We start from the raw sequence: 24,890 nt of genomic DNA on the forward strand, positions 1-24,890 counted from the left end.
TAGTCAATTGGTCGAGCAGACAGCTGCAACAATCGTTGAGATAGGACAGATCTTGGCATCACTTGTTCATCAAGGAATTTCCTAAGGAATCTAAACTGTAACTTCAGTTGGTGGGCCTTGATTAACGATTTGGAGAAAGCAATAACGAAATGAGTCCAGTACAGCTTGCCGAGAAGTGATACTAGAGCCATGTGGATTTCATGTTGGAAAGGATCACAATTTTGCGCGTGATCAATATATTCCTATGAGTCCACGGGGAAAATGAAACGCGATAAGTTCCCAAGTGCACTTTCGTGTAATAATCACATCATGAGGGGAGACAAAACAGAGAAATATAAGTCAGTTGATATACATCGAAGAAACGAGGCTAGGCCGCCATTTGTTAAAAATGCGATTGTCCAAGACATAAAGCGAACCTTCATAAACTTATCATTTTACAAATTTTATCAACGATAAAGTTATCTAATTTGTATGGACAATCACTAATATTAAGATTATAATTCTTTGTGTATTTAATAATAGAAGATTCAATGATATTTCTCTTGTTAATGGAGTTAGAGTTAATAACTGAGATTGCGTTACTCCAGTCAATACAATAATCATAGTTCTTAATATGATTAAACAAGGCATTTGATTCTTGTCGCGTTCTTATACTATTTTCATGTTGCTTAAGTCTAACAGAAAGATCCTTACCACTCTGGCCAACATAAAATTTACCACAGTTTCCACAAGGCACTTTATAGATGCAACCAAGAGAATTTTCTGGTGAATTCCTGATTAAGATATTCTTTATAGTATCATTGTTGCTAAAGGCGACATATACATTAATGGATTTTAGCGACATGGGAAGGAAAGTGAAAATATTATTAAGAGGGTGAACTAAAAGATTCTTGGTGTCAAGGGGAGGTTTGGGCTCAATTCTATAAAATGATTTCTTTGCTAACTTAAGGAATTTATCAATGAAAGAGCTAGGGTACTTTAATAATATTTTCACTTTCCTTCCCATATCGCTAAAATCCATTAGAATATATCTTCTCAAACTCATGATAAAAAATCTCTGGACCGCAAATAAGTAATGCCATAAGGAACTTAGATTGAAATGATGATTTAACTCTGTCATGTTGAGGTGAGTAATATTGGATATATGAGCATACATTGGTGGGTTTTCTCTATATGCTAAACTTAAACTTGACTTCTTGTCTATGGGTCATGCAATCTAAAAATGGTAATATACCATTATTTTTATTTTCTACAGTAAATTTGATGGAAGGTACTAAATTGTTAAGTAAGGGGAGAAATATTTGTAAATTTTTATTTGTTGGCCAAACACAAAGAACATCATCTACATACCTAAACCAGATTGATTTAGAAGGTAGGATATTCTTTAGTAATTTTGTTTCAAAAAATTCTATATAAATATTACTTAGTACTGGTGAAAGAGGGTTACCCATTGCCATACCAAATTTTTGAGCATGATCGTCTCCATTAAATTGAAATACACAGTCTTTTCTGCACAATTCTATCAGTTCAGTGAAATTATATTTTGAAACATGTACATGAATATCATCCAAGATATCAAATAAATATTCTAAAAGGTCATCAACCGGAACTTTAGTGAAAAATAAGGAAACATCAAAGCTAACTAGTTTGAAATCAAAATTAACATTGATATTGTTTGGCTTGTTGACTAAATCTACATTGTTCATGATATTAGAATTTGATACCTTACCCACTAAAGGGCTTAATAAAGAAACTGACCATTTTGACAATTTATATGTGATGGAAACTACTGAACTCACTATAGGTCTTCCTAGAAAATTCTGTTTATGTGTTTTGATAAGTCCATACATATATGGCAACGAAGGGGACAAAGATGACAAACTTTTGGTAAGAGAAATGTTGCCTTTCAACAACAGCTTCATTTCTTTACTGAATTTAGAATTAACTGCTTCTAAGGGATTTTTTGTAAGTTTAGAATATGTTGTGTTATCACTTAGATCATTCATTTTAGATAAATAGTTACTTTTGTCTAAAATCATAACAATTTTAGCTTTATCTGCTCTATTAATATATATATATTCTTGTCTTTTTTTTAAGGTCTTCATAGCTCTTATGAATCTTTTACTGCAATTAGCTTCAACTGGTTTTGACGAACTGGCATATACTAAACCCTTACAGATATTAATATCATCATTACTTAAATTACTGTGTTTTTCTAGATTACAAAAAGATTTTGTGACATCAACACGGCTGGCTTCTCTGTTAGAGCACACAAAGCTTAAACCATAGCCTAATGCACACAAGGAATCTTTATCTAGTTGTTTATTCGACAGGTTTACCACAAAAGATGGATTTGTGTTCTTGGTCCCGTCGCTGTTTTCAATAAGATGGTCGAACCTACGATTTAGTGACACTTGTAGTCTGTTGCGTTTTTTCCTTAATTAATCATAGCAATAGTCCAACATCCGGTTCTTCCAGTGTGTCGGTATTGCCATTTGAAAGGCAGGTTTCTTTTCTCTTGAAATGCGAAAAGCACTCCTCCATATAAAATTTCTATAATTCAATGTTTCTCTTTAAAATGATATTTTGAAATTGATCAAATGGTCGACCAGACAGTTGGAACAAATGTTGAGGTAGGACAGATCTTGGCATCACTTGCTCATCATGGAATCTCCAAAGGAATTCACATCGTAACTACAGTGGCAGACCCTTGATTAGGGAGTTGGAGAAAGCAGTAACGAAAAGTGAAAGTCCAGGACAGCTTGTAGAGAAGTAAGAGAATAGCCGTGTGGAATCCATGTTGGAAAGGATCACAATTTTGCGTGTGATCAAGATATTCCTATGAGTCCACAGGGCAAAATGAAACACGAAAAGTTCCCAAGTGCATTTCGTGTAATAATCACATCATTAGGGGAGACACAAGAGAGAAATATAAGTCAGTTGATATACATCGAAGAGACGAAGCTAGCTCGCCATTTGGTAATCATGTGATTGTCCAAAACATACAACAAGCGTTCATAAACTTATCATTTTACAAATCTTATCAACAATAAAGTTATCTAATTTGTATGGACAATCACTAATATTAAGATTATCATTCTTTGTGTATTTAATAATAGAAGATTCAATGATATTTCTCTTGGTAATGGAGTTAGAGTTAACAACTGAGATTGCGTTACTCCAGTCAGTACAATAATCATAGTTTTTAATATGATTAAACAAGGCATTTGATTCTTGTCGCGTTCTTATACTATTTTCATGTTGCTTAAGTCTAACAGAAAGATCCTTACCACTCTGACCAACATAAAATTTATCACAGTTTCCACAAGGCACCTTATACATGCAACCAAGAGAATTTTCTGGTGAATTCCTGATTAAGATATTCTTTGTAGTATCATTGTTGCTAAGGGCGACATATACATTAATGGATTTAATCGACATGGGAAGGAAAGTGAAAATATTATTAAAAGGGTGAACTAAAAGATTCTTGGTGTCAAGGGGAGGTTTGGGCTCAACTCTATAAAATGGTTTCTTTGCTAACTTAAGGAATTTATCAATGAAAGATCTAGGGTACTTTAACTTAGATCCAATAGAATATATCTTCTCAAACTCATGATCAAAAATCTCTGGACTGCAAATAAGTAATGCTCTAAGGAACTTAGATTGAAATGATAATCTAACTCTGTCATGTTGAGGTGAGTAATATTGGATATATGAGCATACATTGGTGGGTTTTCTCTATATGCTAAACTTAAACTTGATTTCTTGTCTATGGGTCATGCAATCTAAAAATGGTAATATACCATTATTTTTATTTTCTACAGTAAATTTGATGGAAGGTACTAAATTGTTAAGTAAGGGGAAAAATATTTGTAAATTTTCATTTGTTGGCCGAACACAAAGAACATCATCTACATACCTAAACCAAAATGCATTAGAAGGTAAGATATCCTTTAGTAATTTTTTTCAAAAAATTCCATACAAAGATTACTTAGTTCAGGTGAAAGAGGGTTACCCATTGCCATACCAAATTTTTGAGCATAATACTCTCCATTAAATTGAAATACACAGTCTTTTATACACAATTTTATCAGCTCAGTGAAATTAGACTTTGAAATAGGTAAATGAATATTATCTAAGACATCAAATAAATATTCCAAAAGGTCATCAACTGGAACTTTAGTGATAAGTGAGGAAACATCAAAGCTAACTAGTTTGAAATCAAAATTAAGGTTGATATTGTTTAGCTTGTTAACTAAATCTACGTTGTTCATGATATTAGAATTTGATACCTTACCCACTAAAGGGCTTAATAAAGAAACTAACCACTTTGACAATTTATTACAGTTTATCTGAACTCACTATAGGTCTTGCTGGAAAATTCTGTTTATGTGTTTTGATAAGTCCATATATATATATGGCAATGAAGGGGACAAAGATGACAAACTTTTGATAAGAGAAATGTTCATTTCTTTATTGAAGTGAGAATTAACTGCTTCTAAGGGTTTTTTTTTTACTAAGTTTAAAATATATAGTGTTTTCATTTAGAAGATCATTCATTTTAGATAAATAGTTACTTTTGTCTAAAATCACAGCAGTGTTAGCCTTATTTGCCATAGTAATATGTATATCCTTGTCTTTTTCTAACGTGTTAATAGCTCTTATGAATATTTTACTGGAATTAGCTTCCTCTGGTTTTGACAAACTGGCATATACTAAACCCTTACAGATATTAATATCATCATTACTTAAATTACTGTATTTTTCTAAATTACAAAAAGACTTTGTGACATCAACACACCTGGCTTCTCTGTTAGAGCACACAAAGCTTAAACCATAGCCTAATGTACACAAGGAATCTTTATCTAGTTGTTAATTCGACAGGTTTACCACAAAAAATGGGTTTGTGTTCTTGGTCCAGTCGCTGTTTTCAATAAGATAGTCCAACTTACGATTTAGTGACACTTGTAGCCTATTGCGTTCTTTCCTTAATTCATCATAACAATAGTCCAACATCCGGTTCTTCCAGTTTGTCGGTATTGCCATTTGAAAGGCAGGTTTCTTTTCTCTTGAAAAGCGAAAAGCCTCCTCCATTTCAAGTTTCTGTAATTCAATGTTTTTCTTTAAAATGATATTTTGAAATTGATCAAATGGTCGACCAGACAGCTGGAACAAACGTTGAGGTAGGACAGATCTTGGCATCACTTGTTCATCAAGGCATTTCCTAAGGAAATCAAGTGGTAACTTCAGTTGGTGAGCCTTGATTAGCGATTTGGAGAAAGCAGTAACGAAAGGAGAAAGTCCAGGAGAGCTTTTAGAGAAGTAATAGAAGAGCTGTGTGGAATCCATATTGGAAAGGATCACAATTTTCCGCGTGATCAAGATATTCCTATGAGTCCATGGGGAAAATGATACACGATAAGTTCCCAAGTGCACTTTCGTGTAATAATCACATCATTAGGGGAGACACAAGAGAGAAATATAACCGTCAGTTGATATACATCGAAGAGACGAAGCTAGGACGCCATTTGGTAAACATGTGATTGTCCAAAACATACAAGGAGCGTTCATAAACTTATCATTTTAAGAAATCTTATCAACAATAAAGTTAACTAATTTGTATAGACCATCACTAATATTAAGATTATAATTCTTTGTGTATTTAATAATAGAAGATTCAATGATATTTCCCTTGGTAATAGAGTTAGAGTTAATAACCGAGATGGCGTTACTCCAGTCAATACATTGATCATAGTTTTTAACATGGTTAAACAAGGCATTTGAGTCTTGTCTCGTTCTTATACTATATTTATGTTGCTTAAGTCTAACAGAAAGATCCTTACCAGTCTGACCAACATAAATTTATCACAGTTTCCACAATTCACTTTATAGATGCAACCAAGAGAATTTTCTGGTGAATTCCTGATTAAGATATTCTTTATAGTATTATTGTTGCTAAAGGCAACATTTTCATTGAAGTATTTAAGGAACATGGAAAGCATACACCCCAATGTGAGCCTTCGAGGAGGATGAGCACTCCCCGCATGACTCCTTCTGTTTCCCCTTTTAGAAAGTTAAAATGCAAGAAGGGGAGGGTTTCCAGCCCCCTCGCTCCCGTCCCCTTTAGTCGCCTTCTACGATACGTGAGGAATGCGTGGGAAGTATTCTTTCTCCCCTATCCCCAGGGATAAAGATATTTGGAATAAAAAGGTCCTTCGTAAGACTGTATACCTTTCAGTCGACCAAAAGTGATCAGCCTCATTGAAGGTAATTTCCCTTTCACTGTAACTACCACCTCAAACTAGGATCCCATGACTATACCAGACCACTATCCAAACTGGCTTCCTACACAGTTCTACCCATTACTTATTTTCAATCCTACCACCACAAAAGCTGTGTATTCTTAGTATACTGTACGTGTAATCTCTTTGAGTATAATTCCCTATGGTTTCTAATTCTGGGTTACTTACCACTCATCTTATTATTGTGTTCTATTGAGTTTTGCTACATGAATTTAACATCTCATACATATCTCATTCCTACTGCATGTTACAGTTTTCCTTATCGTTAAGGTTCTATAATTATGCTTTTGTGACAAGGTCCAAGCTGCTACCCTTCATTACAGATATACTGAAGGCTTGGTAAGTTCTTGTTACATCTAACTGTCTCCAATAACGGACCATGAGATGGGAAGGTAAGTGATCATATTTTGCCTCCAAAGTGCCTGGATACATAATGAATTTCCCAGGGAAATCTCCAGGCCTTCACATATCACACATTTTCCACTTCCATGTTCATGTTCATCTTTGATGAATTGAATTATATTGTGAGACCCAAATTGGATTTGGTTGGAGGTGCTGGTGAAGCATGAGGTGGTTTGCTGTGGGGATGAAAAATCAAGGATGAAATTCCAAAGCTTCGATTTTATGCTGGCCAATGTACTTTCCTGAATTTACGTTTAATCTATGTGAGTTGGGTGCATATCATGAACGAACACTCTTTACCTACGAATAACTGAATGTTCAAAGAAATATTGTAATTAATCGTTGTTTCCTGCGTCAACGAGGTAGCGCAAGGAAACAGACGAAGAATGGCCCAAACACCTACATATGCATATATATACATAAACATCCATACACGCACACATGCATACATATACATTTCAACGTATACTTACATGTACCTACACAGACATATACATATATACACATGTATGTATTCATATGTGCTGCCTTCATCCATTCTCGTCGCCACCACACCACACAGGAAACATTCCCCCAACTCCAGTGAGGTAGTGCTAGGAAAAGACAAAAAGGCCCCATTCGTTCACACTCAGTCTCTAGCCGTCAGGTGTAATGCACCGAAAGCACAGTTCCCTGTCCAAATCCAGGCCAGACAGACCTTTCCATGGTTTACCACAGATGCTTCACAAGCCCTGATTCAATCCATTGAAAGCACGTCAACCCCAGTATACCACATTGTTTCAATTCACTCTATTCCTTGCACTCCTTTCACCCTACTGTGTGTTCAGGCCCCAATCCCTCCTAATCTTTCTACTCCATCCTTCCACCTCCACTTTGGACTCCTGCTTCTCCTTCTTCCCTCCACCTCTGATGCATATATCCTCTTTGTCAATCTTTCCTCACTCATTCTCTCTGTGTACAAACCATTTCAACACCCTCTTCTGCTCTCTCAATCACACTCTTTTTATTACCACACATCCTTATTACCCTTTCATTACTTACTCGATCAAACCACCTCACACTACATATTATCCTCAAGCATTTCATTTCCAATGCACCCACCCTCCTCCGCACAACCCTAGCTATAGCCCATGCCTCGCAACCATATACTATCGTTGGAACCACTATTCCTTCAAACATAACCATTTTTGCTCTCTGAGATAACATTCTCACCTTCCACACATTTTTCAACGCTCCTAGAACCTTTGCCCACTCCCCCACCCTGTGACTCACTTCCACTTTCATAGTTCCATCCGCTGTTAAGTCCATTCCCAGATATCTAAAATACTTCACTTCTATTTTTTTCTCTATTCTAACTTACCTTCCAATCAACTTACCCTCAACCCTACTGAGCCTAGAATCTTGCTCTAATCACATTTACTCTTAACTTTTTCCTTTTACACACTTTAACCAAACTCAGTCACCAACCTCTGGAGTTTCTCAACTGAATCAGCCACCAGCGCTGCATCATCAGCAAACAACAACTGACTTATTTCCTAAGCCCTCTCATCTACAACAGACTGCATACTTGCCCCTCTCTCCAAAACTCTTGCATTCACTTCCCTAACCGCCCATCCATAAACAAATTAAACAACGATGGAGACATCACGCACCCCTGCTGCAAACCAACATTCACTGAGAACCAATCACTTTCTTCCCTTCCTACATGTGCACATGACTTACATCCTTGGTAAAAACTTTTCATTGCTTCTGGCAACTTACCTCCCACACCAAGGATATATGAGTGACGATAATGGACTTCCCCCATTTAAGTATCAGACGTATGAAAATCCATCTTTAGGTTTTCCCTTTAATTGAAGTTAAAGTAATAAGTCAAAAAGTATAGCACCTGTAAATAAGAAAACAATTACTTTCTTTGAACAGGATTCCAGTAAACTGTAAGGTAAAAAGAAATTGAAAACTGCAGTCTTTACATAAATATCTAGAATGATTGAAAATGTTTAATGGCAAACCAACCAAATCTCAAGAAAGTCTGTTTTCCCGAGAATTATCTACATGGAACCACAAAACAAAGTCAAATCAAAATGAATCCATATCTTATATTCATATGCTTCACGTAGAGGAAAAGGGAAATGAATTATCAGAATTTCTTGCTTAGGTACTATTGCATTGTGTCATTGCTATAAGGAAGTGAGATTCTGTTAAGTTCTTGTGACGATTCAGTGGCTATGAATCAAAGAGCTGGCATACCTGAGTAACCACCTACTTTCTATTCATTTCATTTCTTCTAGTTTCTTTCAGGAATGATAGTTATGAATATCAATAACATGCTTAAAAGAACTGAGAGAGGCTTTATGCATTATGTAGTATGGGCTGAATTTTGGAAATCTTTAATCCTCAAGTCTGAGCACTATCAGGATTTTGGAATTATTCTAGAAACTTTGTTCTAAAGAATGTGGTCTGAATATGTTGCAACTTTAACAAAATGTTTTCTATCCATATTACAGAATATCAATTTTGTTTATTTGTACTACATATAAGCATATACTGTATCAAACATTTACTAGATATTTATCAAAATTATTGTCCTAAACTTACCCAATATCCTTTCTTTTCACACAAAAGTGCCCCCAAAATAGCAAATTATTCATTGGGTTCTTCAATAATGTCATGGAGTTAACGTTTAAAACAAAAAGACCTTTTTTTAACAGAGCCTCATGCAATGAATATTCTTTAACAGGTAAGAAAAATATTTACCATAAATATCTTAGTCAATAAAAGATCAAAGCAAAAAATCCATGAAATGTTGTAGAAAAAGCCAATATTCATTTCAGTTTAGTCTCAGTCACTCTTGATAGCTATCTCCTATCTAGAATATGGCTTGCAAGTGTCAGTATAGGTAAAGGACCCAAGGTGCCCTTCAAGAATATCATCAATATAGAATCAAAGATGCAGGGTTAAGGCAGGTGAGCATCAGGCACATTCAGGTTAGTCACAAAGATTAGCTTCCTTAAAATTAAAACGATAATCAACAACAGTGAGAGGCTAAAAAAACCCAGACAGTCTGCTCTATCCTAAGTTGCAATTAATTTTTCCCACACAAGGAACAAACCACAAGGGACAATGGAGAACAGGCTAAGGTAGATGTAGGAGTGCTGTTGGAGTGTTTCAACGATGATGAACTACACTGCAAGCTTTGACAAAGTTGTGAATATTGATTAAATTTAGCTTAATATGGTTTTTATATTGGGGAGGAGCAATGTGGTTTCAGAAGTGGTAGAGGATGTGCGGATCAGGTGTTTGCTTTGAAGAATATATGTGAGAAATACTCAGAAAAGCAAATGGATTTGTATGTAGAATTTATGTATCTGGAGAAGGCATATGATAGAGTTGATAGAGATGCTCTGTGGAAGGTATTAAGAATATATGGTGTGGGAGGCAAGTTGGTAGAAGCAGTGAAAAGTTTTTATCGAGGATGTAAGGCATGTGTACATGTAGGAAGAGAGGAAAGTGATTGGTTCTCAGTGAATGTTGGTTTGCGGCAGGGGTGTGAGATGTCTCCATGGTCGTTTAATTTGTTTATAGATGGGGTTGTTAGGGAGGTGAATGCAAGAGTTTTGGAAAAAGGGGCAAGTATGCAGTCTGTTGTGGATGAGAGAGAGCTTGGGAGGTGAGTGAGTTGTTGTTCGCTGATGATACAGCGCTGGTGGCTGATTCGGGTGGGAAGCTGCGGAAGCTGGTGACTGAGTTTGGTAAAGTGTGTGAAAAAAGAAAGCTGAGAGTAAATGTGAATAAGAGCAAGGTTATTAGGTGCAGTAGGGCTGAGGGACAAGTCAATTAGGAGGTAAGTTTGAATAGTGAAAAACTGGAGGAAGTGAAGTGTTTTAGATATCTGGGAGTGGATTTGGCAGCGGATAGAAGCGTGGAAGCGGAAGTGAATCATAAGGGGGGGGGGGGGGGAGGGGGGCGAAAGTTCTGGGAGGCTTGAAGAATGTGTGGAAGTCGAGAACATTATCTCAGAAAGCAAAAATGGGTATGTTTGAAGGGATAGTGGTTCCAACGATGTTGTATGGTTGCGAGGCGTGGGCTATAGATAGAGTTGTGCGGAGAAGGGTACATGTGCTGGAAATGAGATGTTTGAGGACAATATGTGGTGTGAGGTGGTTTGATTAAGTAATAATAGGGTAAGAGAGATGTGTGGTCGTAAAAAGAGTGTGGTTGAGAGAGCAGGAGAGGGTGTTTTGAAATGGTTTGGTCACATGGAGAGAATGAGTGAGGAAAGATTGACAGAGGGAACGAGGAGAAGTGGGAGACCAAATTGGAGGTGGAAAGATGGAGTGAAAAAGATTTTGAGTGATCGGGGCCTGAACATGCAGGAGGGTGAAAGGCGTGCAAGAAATAGAGTGAATTGGAACGATGTGGTATACTGGGGTCGATGTGCTGTCAACGGATTGAACCAGGGCATGTGGTTTCAGTGCATTACACATGACAACTAGAGACTGAATGTGAACGAATGTGGCCTTTGTTGTCTTTTCCTAGCGCTACCTCGCTCACATGCCGGGTGAGGGGGCTGTTATTTCATGTGTAGCGGGGTGGCGATGAGAATGAATAAAGGCAGACAGTATGAATTATGTACATGTGTATATATGTATATGTCTGTGCGTGTATATGTATATATATATATATATATATATATATATATATATATATATATATATATATATATATATATATATATATATATATATATTATCCCTGGGGATAGGGGATTAAGAATACTTCTCACGTATTCCCTGCGTGTCGTAGAAGGCGACTAAAAGGGGAGGGAGCGGGGGGCTGGAAATCCTCCCCTCTCGTTTTTTTTTTTTTTTTCCAAAAGAAGGAACAGAGGGGGCCAGGTGAGGATATTCCAAAAAAGGCCCAGTCCTCTGTTCCTAACGCTACCTATATATATATATATATATATATATATATACCTATATATATATATATATATATATATATATATATATATATATATATATATATATATATATATATATATATATATATATATATATATATATATATATATATATATATGTATATATATATATATATCTTTCTTTCTTTCAAGCCATTCGCCATTTCCCGCGTTAGCGAGGTAGCGCCAAGAACAGAGGACTGGGCCCTTTTTGGAATATCCTCACCTGGCCCCCTCTGTTCCTTCCCTTGGAAAATTAAAAAAAAAACGAGAGGGGAGGATTTCCAGCCCCCCGCTCCCTCCCCTTTTAGTCGCCTTCTACGACACGCAGGGAATACGTGGGAAGTATTATTAATCCCCTATCCCCAGGGATATATATATATATATATATATATATATATATATATATATATATATATATATATATATATATATATATATTTATTTATTTATTATACTTTGTCGCTGTCTCCCGCGTTTGCGAGGTAGCGCAAGGATACAGACGAAAGAAATGGCCCAACCCCCCCACATACACATGTATATACATACGTCCACACACGCAAATATACATACCTACAGAGCTTTCCATGGTTTACCCCAGACGCTTCACATGCCCCGATTCAATCCACTGACAGCACGTCAACCCCGGTATACCACATATATATATATATATGTATATATATATATATATATATATATATATATATATATATATATATATATATATATATATATATATATATATATATATATATATATATATATATATATATATATATATACATATATATATATAAATATGTATATATATATATATATATATATTTTTTTTTTTTTCGCTGTCTCCCGCGTTTGCGAGGTAGCGCAAGGAAACAGACGAAAGAAATGGCCCAACCCACCCCCATACACATGTATATACATACGTCCACACACGCAAATATACATACCTACACAGCTTTCCATGGTTTACCCCAGACGCTTCACATGCCTTGATTCAATCCACTGACAGCACGTCAACCCCGGTATACCACATCGCTCCAATTCACTCTATTCCTTGCCCTCCTTTCACCCTCCTGCATGTTCAGGCCCCGATCACACAAAATCATTTTCACTCCATCTTTCCACCTCCAATTTGGTCTCCCTCTTCTCCTCGTTCCCTCCACCTCTGACACATATATCCTCTTGGTCAATCTTTCCTCACTCATTCTCTCCATGTGCCCAAACCATTTCAAAATACCCTCATCTGCTCTCTCAACCACGCTCTTTTTATTTCCACACATCTCTCTTACCCTTACGTTACTTACTCGATCAAACGACCTCACACCACACATTGTCCTCAAACATCTCATTTCCAGCACATCCATCCTCCTGCGCACAACTCTATCCATAGCCCACGCCTCGCAACCATACAACATTGTTGGAACCACTATTCCTTCAAACATACCCATTTTTGCTTTCCGAGATAATGTTCTCGACTTCCACACATTCTTCAAGGCTCCCAGAATTTTCGCCCCCTCCCCCACCCTATGATCCACTTCCGCTTCCATGGTTCCATCCGCTGCCAGAGCCACTCCCAGATATCTAAAACACTTCACTTCCTCCAGTTTTTCTCCATTCAAACTCACCTCCCAATTGACTTGACCCTCAACCCTACTGTATCTAATAACCTTGCTCTTATTCACATTCACTCTTAACTTTCTTCTTTCACACACTTTACCAAACTCAGTCACCAGCTTCTGCAGTTTCTCACATGAATCAGCCACCAGCGCTGTATCATCAGCGAACAACAACTGACTCACTTCCCAAGCTCTCTCATCCACAACAGACTGCATACTTGCCCCTCTTTCCAAAACTCTTGCATTCACCTCCCTAACAACCCCATCCATAAACAAATTAAACAACCATGGAGCCTTCACACACCCCTGCCGCAAACCTACATTCACTGAGAACCAATCACTTTCCTCTCTTCCTACACGTACACATGCCTTACATCCTCGATAAAAACTTTTCACTGCTTCTAACAACTTGCCTCCCACACCATATATTCTTAATACCTTCCACAGAGCATCTCTATCAACTCTATCATATGCCTTCTCCAGATCCATAAATGCTACATACAAATCCATTTGCTTTTCTAAGTATTTCTCACATACATTCTTCAAAGCAAACACCTGATCCACACATCCTCTACCACTTCTGAAACCACACTGCTCTTCCCCAATCTGATGCTCTGTACATGCCTTCACCCTCTCAATCAATACCCTCCCATATAATTTACCAGGAATACTCAACAAACTTATACCTCTGTAATTCGAGCACTCACTCTTATCCCCTTTGCCTTTGTACAATGGCACTATGCACGCATTTCGCCAATCCTCAGGCACCTCACCATGAGTCATACATACATTAAATAACCTTACCAACCAGTCAACAATACAGTTACCCCCTTTTTTAATAAATTCCACTGCAATACCATCCAAACCTGCTGCCTTGCCGGCTTTCATCTTCCGCAAAGCTTTTACTACCTCTTCTCTGTTTACCAAATCATTTTCCCTAACCCTCTCACTTTGCACACCACCTCGACCAAAACACCCTATATCTGCCACTCTATCATCAAACACATTCAACAAACCTTCAAAATACTCACTCCATCTCCTTCTCACATCACCACTACTTGTTATCACCTCCCCATTTGCGCCCTTCACTGAAGTTCCCATTTGCTCCCTTGTCTTACGCACTTTATTTACCTCCTTCCAGAACATCTTTTTATTCTCCCTAAAATTTAATGATACTCTCTCACCCCAACTCTCATTTGCCCTTTTTTTCACCTCTTGCACCTTTCTCTTGACCTCCTGGCTCTTTCTTTTATACATCTCCCACTCAATTTCATTTTTTCCCTGCAAAAATCGTCCAAATGCCTCTCTCTTCTCTTTCACTAATACTCTTACTTCTTCATCCCACCACTCACTACCCTTTCTAATCAACCCACCTCCCACTCTTCTCATGCCACAAGCATCTTTTGCGCAATCCATCACTGATTCCCTAAATACATCCCATTCCTCCCCCACTCCCCTTACTTCCATTGTTCTCACCTTTTTCCATTCTGTACTCAGTCTCTCCTGGTACTTCCTCATACAAGTCTCCTTCCCAAGCTCACTTACTCTCACCACCCTCTTCACCCCAACATTCACTCTTCTTTTCTGAAAACCCATACAAATCTTCACCTTAGCCTCCACAAGATAATGATCAGACATCCCTCCAGTTGCACCTCTCAGCACATTAACATCCAAAAGTCTCTCTTTCGCGCGCCTGTCAATTAACACGTAATCCAATAACGCTCTCTGGCCATCTCTCCTACTTACATAAGTATACTTATGTATATCTCGCTTTTTAAACCAGGTATTCCCAATCATCAGTCCTTTTTCAGCACATAAATCTACAAGCTCTTCACCATTTCCATTTACAACACTGAACATACCCATGTATACCAATTATTCCCTCAACTGCCACATTACTCACCTTTGCATTCAAATCACCCATCACTATAACCCGGTCTCGTGCATCAAAACCACTAACACACTCATTCAGCTGTTCCCAAAACACTTGCCTCTCATGATCTTTCTTCTCATGCCCAGGTGCATATGCACCAATAATCACCCATCTCTCTCCATCAACTTTCAGTTTTACCCATATTAATCGAGAATTTACTTTCTTACATTCTATCACATACTCCCACAACTCCTGTTTCAGGAGTACTGCTACTCCTTCCCTTGCTCTTGTCCTCTCACTAACCCCTGACTTTACTCCCAAGACATTCCCAAACCACTCTTCCCCTTTACCCTTGAGCTTCGTTTCACTCAGAGCCAAAACATCCAGGTTCCTTTCCTCAAACATACTAACTATCTCTCCTTTTTTCACATCTTGGTTACATCCACACACATTTAGGCACCCCACTCTGAGCCTTCGAGGAGGCTGAGCACTCCCCGCGTGACTCCTTCTTCTGTTTCCCATTTTAGAAAGTTTAAAAAAATACAAGGAGGGGATGATTTCTGGCCCCCCGCTCCCGTCCCCTCTAGTCGCTTTCTACGACACGCGAGGAATGCGTGGGAAGTATTCTTTCACCCCTATCCCCAGGGATAATATATATATATATATATATATATATATATATATATATATATATATATATATATATATATATATATATATATATATATATATATATATATATATATACACATACATACACATACACATACATACGCACATATACACACACACGCACACATACATATATATACATATGAAAAATGTAAGAAACAATTTAGAAAACTGAAACTTCTAGCTTGAAATGAAAAGAAAAAATGAATGTCACATAATGATTCAACCTCTGGCTATGGAAAAAGGAAATGTATAATTTATTTACACAAACGTCAATAGTAGTTCTCATCAATTTATATATATATATATATATATATATATATATATATATATATATATATATATATATATATATATATATATATTATATAATGCTCCAGCCACTCCTTACATCAACTGATTATTTATGTTCTACACTGGTGGGTATTCTGTTTTATACTTCTATCTTATGTAATATGTTTGAGCTTTTCATTTGTACTTATAAAATAAAAATGTGAAAACTGTCTGGGAGGGAAACTTGAAGTGTATCCCCTCTTTTACTATGCAAAACTGGGTTTACAAAAAAACATTTTTTTTCTTTGTATTTACCTTCTCTGCAGAGGAAGGCAAGCATATATGATGAAATCCTAATGAGAAGTGTGGTTTCCAGCATTGTTATAATTGCACATTAAAATGTGGAATGCTCACTCAAATGAATGAAGATGAATTGAGGAATCTTCTTTATAAAGATTACACCAAGTGCCACATTTTCACAATGAGTTTAGGCTAAAACCTGCATTGTTCATATTAATAAATCAATTTTGTTTCATGTGAAACGCTTCCAGAAGGAATCACTCAAGAAGGCAGTGATCTTTCTCAACAACAACAACAACAAAAATTATATTTTTTTCTTTCAGTTTCTGACATATTTCATAAAACCTCCCACAAGCTGCATTAAGTCACATTGGTGTGCGTCTTCTAATATTTGCTGATGAAAATGACATACAATAAGTTCTGAAGTGCAATTTCGTGTAATAAATCATCAAGGGAGATACAAGAATCTGATAGAAAACTTAGAACAGTTAGTTTATATATAAAGAAGTGCTTCCGGTTGGTGGTGTTTGTGTCTGGCGTTATGCCTGTCATAGAATTATTAAGCGGACAAGACAGGGAACCCTTTACAAATTTTGCCTCTAACGAATCTAACCAGTTTGTATAGACCTTCAATGATATTTAAGTTACAATGCTTTGTGTACCTAACAAGAGAAGATGCAAAGATATTTCTCTTGTTCATGGAGTTAATAAATAACTGAAAATACAGTGGTCATGATTTTTAACATTATTAGATAAAGCATTTCATTCTCATCCTGTTCTTATACTGTATTTATGTTACTTAAGTCTAACACAGATACCCTTACCAGTCTGTCCAATATACAACATATCACAGCTTTTATAAGGTGTTCTGTAAACACAGTCCACAGAATTTTCTGGCAAGTTTTTGATCAATATCAGTGAAGGTCTATACGGACTGGATAACTTGTTGTAGGCAAAATTTGTAAATGGCTCCCTGTCTTGTCCACATAACCAAATTTTATGACAAACATGGTGCCAGACCTAAACACCATCAACCAGAAACACTTGTGTACCAACACCATCTTAGCCCTTTTTCCTTTTTGTATATCAATTTACTCTTCTACATCTATCTCATTCTTTTATCTCCCCTGACTATGTAGTTATTACACGATAGTGCTCTTGTGAACTTACTGCGTTTAATTTTCCAGTGCTTATCAGCAAATACGCCAATGAGTTGTAATATTTTACAGCCAACTTAATTCAGTCCACAATTTTTCACAAACCTTGCCTATGTATTTCACCATATTCTTTCCCAAAATCACTATATGCTGTGCACATATTTATGCTCCATCAATAATTCTTATAACATCAACAAAGAAGGTACATCTAGATATCCTCTCTGCTTATGTCTCACAAGATACAGTGGCCATATTACCACAGTGCCATCATGCACCTTACCTTTCTTGGTAAAAATAAATTTTCTGCAAATTATATGTTTACTATTACAAACTCACCATCCAATTCTCTGGGTCTCTATCATCATTTCAAACTCATATCATATTGCATCAAAGTAAATTCTTACCACATCTTTCAAGATCTGCATCATATCATTTAATACTTAAGCTTGAACATGCTTCATCTTTCACAGTGATTTATTCATGGCAATTCACATGTTACATAAACATCCTATATCTACAACTGTGTGACTACAACCGGTTTTCAATAACCTATTACTGATTCATAGATCATGTTACTAATTCATTCACAACCACAATGTTGTAGAAGTAAAGTTGGGTTAGTGAGATGACAAATACTAAGGAAGGAGGAGCACTGTGGATGAAGCAGTTGTAGGAAACACGTAAAAAAGTGAGATCCGGGTCAATGTGGGTAAAAAAATAAAGGTGAATTGCAAGAGATGGGTGATAACTGGTCCTTATGCACAAAGCCATGAGAAGAAAGATGATGAGAGGTAAGTGCTTTGGGTGCAGCTGAAAGAGTGTGTCAGTAGGTTTGATATATATGTACATACAAATAGGGTTTCTTGAGTACGTAATGAAAGGGTGAGATAGATGTGTGGAAATAAAAAGAGTGTGGTTGAGAGAGCAGAAGAAGGTATGTTGAAATGGTTTGGACGTATAGATAGAATGAGTGAGGAAAGATTGACAAAGAGGATGTATGTGTCAGAGGTGGAGGGAACAAGGAGAAGCTTGAGACCAAATTGGAGGTGGAAGGATGGAGTGAAAAAGATTTTTGAGTGATCAGGGCCTGAACATACAGGTGGGTGTGAAGTGTGAAAGGAATTGAGTGAACTGAAACGATGTGGTATACCACGGTCGATGTGCTGTAAACTGCACTGAACCAGGGCATGTGAAGCATATGGGGTAAATCATGGAAAGGTCTGTAGGGCCTGGATGTGTGGATCGGGAGCTGTGGTTTTGGTGCATTACACATGACAGCTAGAGATTGAGAGTGAACGAATGTGGCCTTTTTAGTCTGTTTTCCTGGCGCTACCTTGCTGATGCAGGAGGTGGCGATGCTGTTTCCTGTGTGGTGGAGAGGCACCAGGAATGGATGAAGGCAAGTGAGTATGAATATGTTGATGATTAGTTGGTAAGGATATTCAACGTATGTATGGTTCATGGTGAAGTGCCTGAGGATTGGCGGAATGCATGCATAGTGCCATGGTACAAAGGCAAAGGGGATAAAAGTGAGTGTTCAAATTACAGAGGTATAAGTTTGTTGAGTATTCCTGGGAAATTATATGGGAAAGTATTGATTGAGAGGGTAAAGGCATGTACAGAGCATCAGATTGGGGAGAGCAGTGTGGTTTCAGAAGTGGTAGAGGATGTGTGGATCAGGTGTTCGCTTTGAAGAATATAAGTGAAAAATGCTAAAAAAAACAGATGGATTTGTATGTAGCATTCATGGATCTGGAGAAGGCATATGATAGAGTTGATAGAGATGCTCTGTGGAAGGTATTATGAGTACATGGTATGGGGGGTAAGTTGCAAGAAGCAGTGAGAAGCTTTTATCAAGGATGTATGACATGTGTATAGGTAGGAAGAGAGGAAAGTGACTGGTTCCCAGTGAATGTCGGTTAGCAGCAGGGGTGCATGATGTCTCCATGGTTGTTTAATTTGTTTATGGATGGGGTTATTAGGGAGGTGAATGGAAGAGTTTTGTAGCGGGGGGCTTTGAAAGTGAGTCAGTTGTTGTTCACTGATGATACAGCGCTGGTGGCTGATTCAGGTGTGTGAAAGAATAAAGCTGAGAGTAAATGTGAATCAGAGCAAGGTTATTTGGTTCAGTAGAGTTGAGAGACAAGTTAATTGGGAGGTAAGTTTGAGTGGAAAAAAAATGGAGAAAGTGAGGTGTTTTAGATATCTGGGAGTGGATTTAGCAGCAGATGGAACCATGAAAGTAGAGGTGAGTCACACGGTGGGGGGAGTGGGGGGAGGGGGCGAAGGTTCTGGGAGCATTGAAGAATGTGTGGAAGGCCGGAACGTTATCTCAGGGAGCAAAAATGGGTATGTTTGAAGGAATAGTGGTTCCAACAATGTTATATGGTTGCGAGGCATGGGCTATAGATAAGGTTGTGTGGAGGAGGGTGGACTCGTTGGAAATGAAATGTCTGAGGACAATATGTGGTTCGAGGTGGTTTGATTAAGTAATGAAAGGGTATGAGATATGTTTGGTAATAAAAAGAGTGTGGGTGAGAGAGCAGAAGAGGGTGGATTGAAATGGTTAGGTCACATTGATAGAATGAGTGAGGAAAGATTGACGAAGAGGATATACGTGTCAGAGGTGGAGGGAACGAGAAGTGGGAGACCAAATTGGAGGTGGAAGGATAGAGTGAAAAAAAATTTTGAACGATCGGGACCTGAACATGCAGTAGGGTGAAAGGCGTGCAAGACATAAAGTGAATTGGAACGATGTGGTATACCGGGGTCAATGGGATGTCAGTGGACTGAAGCAGGGCATGTGAAGCATCTAGGGTAAACCATGGAATGTTTTGTGGGGCCTGGATGTGGAAAGGGAGCTGTGGTTTGGGTGTATTACGAATGTGGCCTTTGTTGTCTTTACCTAGTGTTACCTCGCGTGCATGCGGGGGGAGGGGACTGCTGTTTCATGTGTGGTAAGGTGGCGATGGGAATGGATGAAGACAGCAAGTATGATTATGCACATGTGTATATATGTATGCATGCATTGAAATGTATAGGTACGTATATGTGCGTGTCTGGGCATTTATGTATATGCATGTGTATGTGGTTGGGTTGGACCATTCTTTCATCTGTTTCCTTGCACTATCTCGCTAGTGCGGGAGACAACGACTAAGTATAATAAACAAATTTACATAGTATATAAGTAAATGGCTTTGTATGTATCTGTGTGTATATGTGCATATGTTGATATGTATATGTATGTGTAAATAGGCCAAGGGGATAACGTGAGTGTTAAAACTACAGAGAAATAAGTTTGTTGAGTATTCCTGGGATATCATATGGGCGGGTATTGACTTTAAGGGAGAAGGCATGTATGGAGCATCAGATTGGGGAAGAGCAGTGTGGTAGAGGATGTGTGGTAGAGGATGTGTTGATCAGGTGTTTGCTTTGAAGAATGTAGGTGAAAAACAGATGGATTTGTATGTAACATTTATGGATCTGCAGAAGGCATATGATATGGTTGATAGAGATGCTTTGTGGAAGTTTGTAAGGGTATATGGTGTGGGAGGTAAATTACTATGTGCAGTGAAATGTTTTTACCGAGGATGCAGATACATACCAAAGCATTCGTATGAGTAGGAAGAGAGGAGGGTGATTGGTTCCCAGTGAATGTCGGTCTGCAGCAGGGGTGTGTGGCGTCCCCATGGTTGTTTAATTCGTTTATGGATTGGGTGGTTAGGGAGGTAAATGCAAGAGTTTTGGAAAGAGGGGCGAGTATGCAGAGAGGGCCTGGAAGGCGAGTCAGTTGTTGTTTGCCGATTAAAGCTCTGGTGGCTGATTTGTGTGAGAAACTGTAGAAGTTGGTGACTGAGTTTGGAAAAGAGTGTGAAAGGAGAAAGTTGAGAGTAAATGTGAAGAAGAGCAAGGATATTAGTTTCAGTAGGGTTGAGGGACAAGTTAACTGGGATGTAAGTTTTAATATAGAAAAATTGAAAATGAAGTGTTTTACGTATCTGGGAGTGTACTTAGCAGTGAATGGAACCATGGAAGTGGAAGTGAGTCACAGAGTTGGGGAGGGGCGAAGGTTCTTGGAGTGATGAAGAATGCGTGGAAGGATAGAATGTTATCTCGGAGCAAAAATGGGTATGTTCAAAGGAACAGTAGTTCCAACAAGGTTATATGGTCGCGGGGCATGGGCTATTGATAGGGTTGTACAGAGGATGGTGGATGTGGTGGAAATGAAAAGTTTGAGGACTATATGTGGTGTGAAGTGGTTTGATCGAGTAAGGAATGAAAGGGTAAGAGAGCTGTGTGGAAATAAAAAGAGCGTGGTTGAGAAAGCAAAAGAGGGTGTTTTGAAATCGTTTGGACACATGGAAAGAATGAGTGAGGAAAGATTGACAAAGAGGATATATGTGTCAGAGGTGGACGGAACAAGGAGAAGTGGGAGACCAAAATTGGAGGTGAAAGGATGGAAGTGAAAAAGATTTTGAGCAATTGGGGCCTGAACATAAAGAAGGGTGAGAGGCGTGCAAGGAATAGAGTGAATTGGAACTATCTGGTATACCAAGGTCATTGTGCCGTAAGTGGATTGAACGAGGGCATGTGAAGTATCTGATGTAATCCATGGAAAGGTCCGTGGGGGGCCGTGATTACAGCGCATTACACATGACAGGTAGAGACTGAGTGTGAACAATTGTGGCCTTTTTTGTCTTTTCCTGGCGCTACCGCGCTGACACGGGAAACAGCAAATATGTATAATAACTAAATGAATAGATAAATAAATGTGTTTGTGTGTTTATATATATATATATATATATATATATATATATATATATATATATATATATATATATATATATATATATATATATATATATATATATATACATATTTATTTATTTTGCTTTGTCGCTGTCTCCCGCGTTAGCGAGGTACCGCAAGCAAACAGACGAAAGAATGGCCCAACCCACCCACATACACATGTATATACATACACGTCCACACACACAAATATACATACCTATACATCTCAATGTATACATATATATACACACACAGACATATACATATATACACATGTACATAATTCATACTGTCTGCCTTTATTCATTCTCATCGCCACCTCGCCACATATGGAATAACAACCCCCTCCCCCCCTCATGTGTGCGAGGTAGCACTAGGAAAGACAACAAAGGCCACATTCGTTCACACTCAGTCTCTGGCTGTCATGTAATAATACACCGAAATCACAGATCCCTTTCCACATCCAGGCCCCACACAACTTTCCATGGTTTACCCCAGACGCTTCACAAGCCCTGGTTCAATCCATTGACAGCACGTCGACCCCGGTAAACCACATCGTTCCAATTCACTCTATTCCTTACACACCTTTCACCCTCCTGCATGTTCAGGCCCCGATCACTCAAAATCTTTTTCACTCCATCTTTCGACCTCCAATTTGGTCTCCCACTTCTCGTTCCCTCCGCCTCTGACACATATATCCTCCTCGTCAATCTTTCCTCACTCATTCTTTCCATGTGACCAAACCATTTCAAAACACCCTCTTCTGCTCGCTCAACCACTCTCTTTTTGTTACCACACATCTCTCTTACCCTATTATTACTTACTCGATCAAACCACCTCACACCACATATTGTCCTCAAACATCTCATTTCCAGCACATCCACCCTCCTGCGCACAACTCTATCCATAGCCCACGCCTCGCAACCATACAACATTGTTGGAACCACTATTTCTTTAAACATACCCATTTTTGCTTTCCGAGATAATGTTCTCGACTTCCACACAATCTTCAAGGCTCCCAGAATTCTCGTCCCCTCCCCCACCCTATGATTCACTTCCGCTTCCATGGTTCCATCCGCTGCCAAATCCACTCCCAGATATCTAAAACACTTCACTTCCTCCAGTTTTTCTCTATTCAAACTTACCTCCCGATCGACTTGACCCTCAACCCTACTGTACCTGATAACCTTGCTCTTATTCACATTTACTTTCAACTTTCTTCTTTCACACACTTTACCAAACTCAATCACCAGCTTCTGCAGTTTCTCACGTGAATCAGCCACCAGAGCTGTATCATCAGAGAACAACAACGGACACTTACCAAAAGCATCGACAACATACTGCATACTTGCCCCTCTTTCCAAAACTCTTGCATTCACCTCCCTAACAACCCCATCCATAAACAAATTAAATAACCATGGAGACATCACACCTCTGCCGGAAGCCTACATTCACTGAGAACCAATCACTTTCCTCTCTTCCTACACGTACACATGCTTACATCCTCGGTAGAAACCTTTCACTGCTTCTAACAACTTGCCTCCCACACCATATATTCTTAATACCTTCCAAAGAGCATCTCTATCAACTCTATTATATGCCTTCTCCAGATCCATAAATGCTACATACAAATCCATTTGCTTTTCTAAGTATTTCTCACATACATTCTTCAAAGCAAACACCTGATCCACACATCCTTTATCACTTCTGAAACCACACTGCTCTTCCCCAATCTGATGCTCTGTACATGCCTTCACCCTCTCAATCAATACTCTCCCATATAATTTACCAGAAATACTCAACAAACTTATACCTCTGTAGTTTGAGCGCTCACTCTTATCCCCTTTGCCTTTGTACAATGGCACTATGCAAGCATTCCGCCAATCCTCAGGCACCTCACCATGAATCATACATACATTAAATAACCTTACCAACCAGTCAACAATACAGTCACCCCCTTTTTCAATAAATTCAAATGCAATACCATCCAAACCCGCTGCCTTCCGACGTTCATCTTCCGCAATGCTTTTACTACCTCTTCTCTGTTTACACAATCATTTTTCCTAATCCTCTCACTTTGCACACAACCTCGACTAAAACACCCTATATCTGCCACTCTATCATCAACCACATTCAACAAACCTTCAAAATACTCACTCCATCTCCTTCTCACATCACCACTACTTGTTATCACCTCCCCAGTAGCCCCCTTCACTGAAGTTCCCATTTGTTCCCTTGTCTTACGCACTTTATTTACCTCCTTCCAAAACATCTTTTTATTCTCCCTAAAATTTAATGATACTCTCGTACCCAATCTCTCATTTGCTCACTTTTTCACCTTTTGCACCTTACTCTTGACCTCCTGCCTCTTTCTTTTATACATCCCACACTCAGTTGCATTATTTCCCTGCAAAAATCGTCCAAATGCCTCTCCCTTCTCTTTCACTGATAATCTTACTTCTTCATCCCACCACTCACTACCCTTTCTAATCTGCCCACCTCCCACGCTTCTCATGCCACAAGCATCTTTTGCGCAAGCCA

At 38.3% G+C, this 24,890-nt stretch overlaps 1 long non-coding RNA gene across 4 annotated transcripts in view; it reads right to left on the reverse strand.

Annotated features, from left to right (window-relative positions):
• Positions 1–2,873: 2,873 nt before the first annotated feature.
• The window catches only part of LOC139764994 (uncharacterized), a 48,923-nt gene continuing 26,906 nt past the window's right edge, over positions 2,874–24,890 (reverse strand). For all 4 annotated transcript variants that reach the window (XR_011716538.1, XR_011716537.1, XR_011716536.1 and 1 more), the window contains one exon: positions 2,874–5,103. This is a non-coding gene — a long non-coding RNA (uncharacterized lncRNA). The remainder of the gene's footprint in view (positions 5,104–24,890) is intronic.

Source organism: Panulirus ornatus, chromosome 52 (genome assembly GCF_036320965.1).
Source record: "Panulirus ornatus isolate Po-2019 chromosome 52, ASM3632096v1, whole genome shotgun sequence".
In the NCBI taxonomy this organism is placed as follows: domain Eukaryota; kingdom Metazoa; phylum Arthropoda; class Malacostraca; order Decapoda; family Palinuridae; genus Panulirus; species Panulirus ornatus.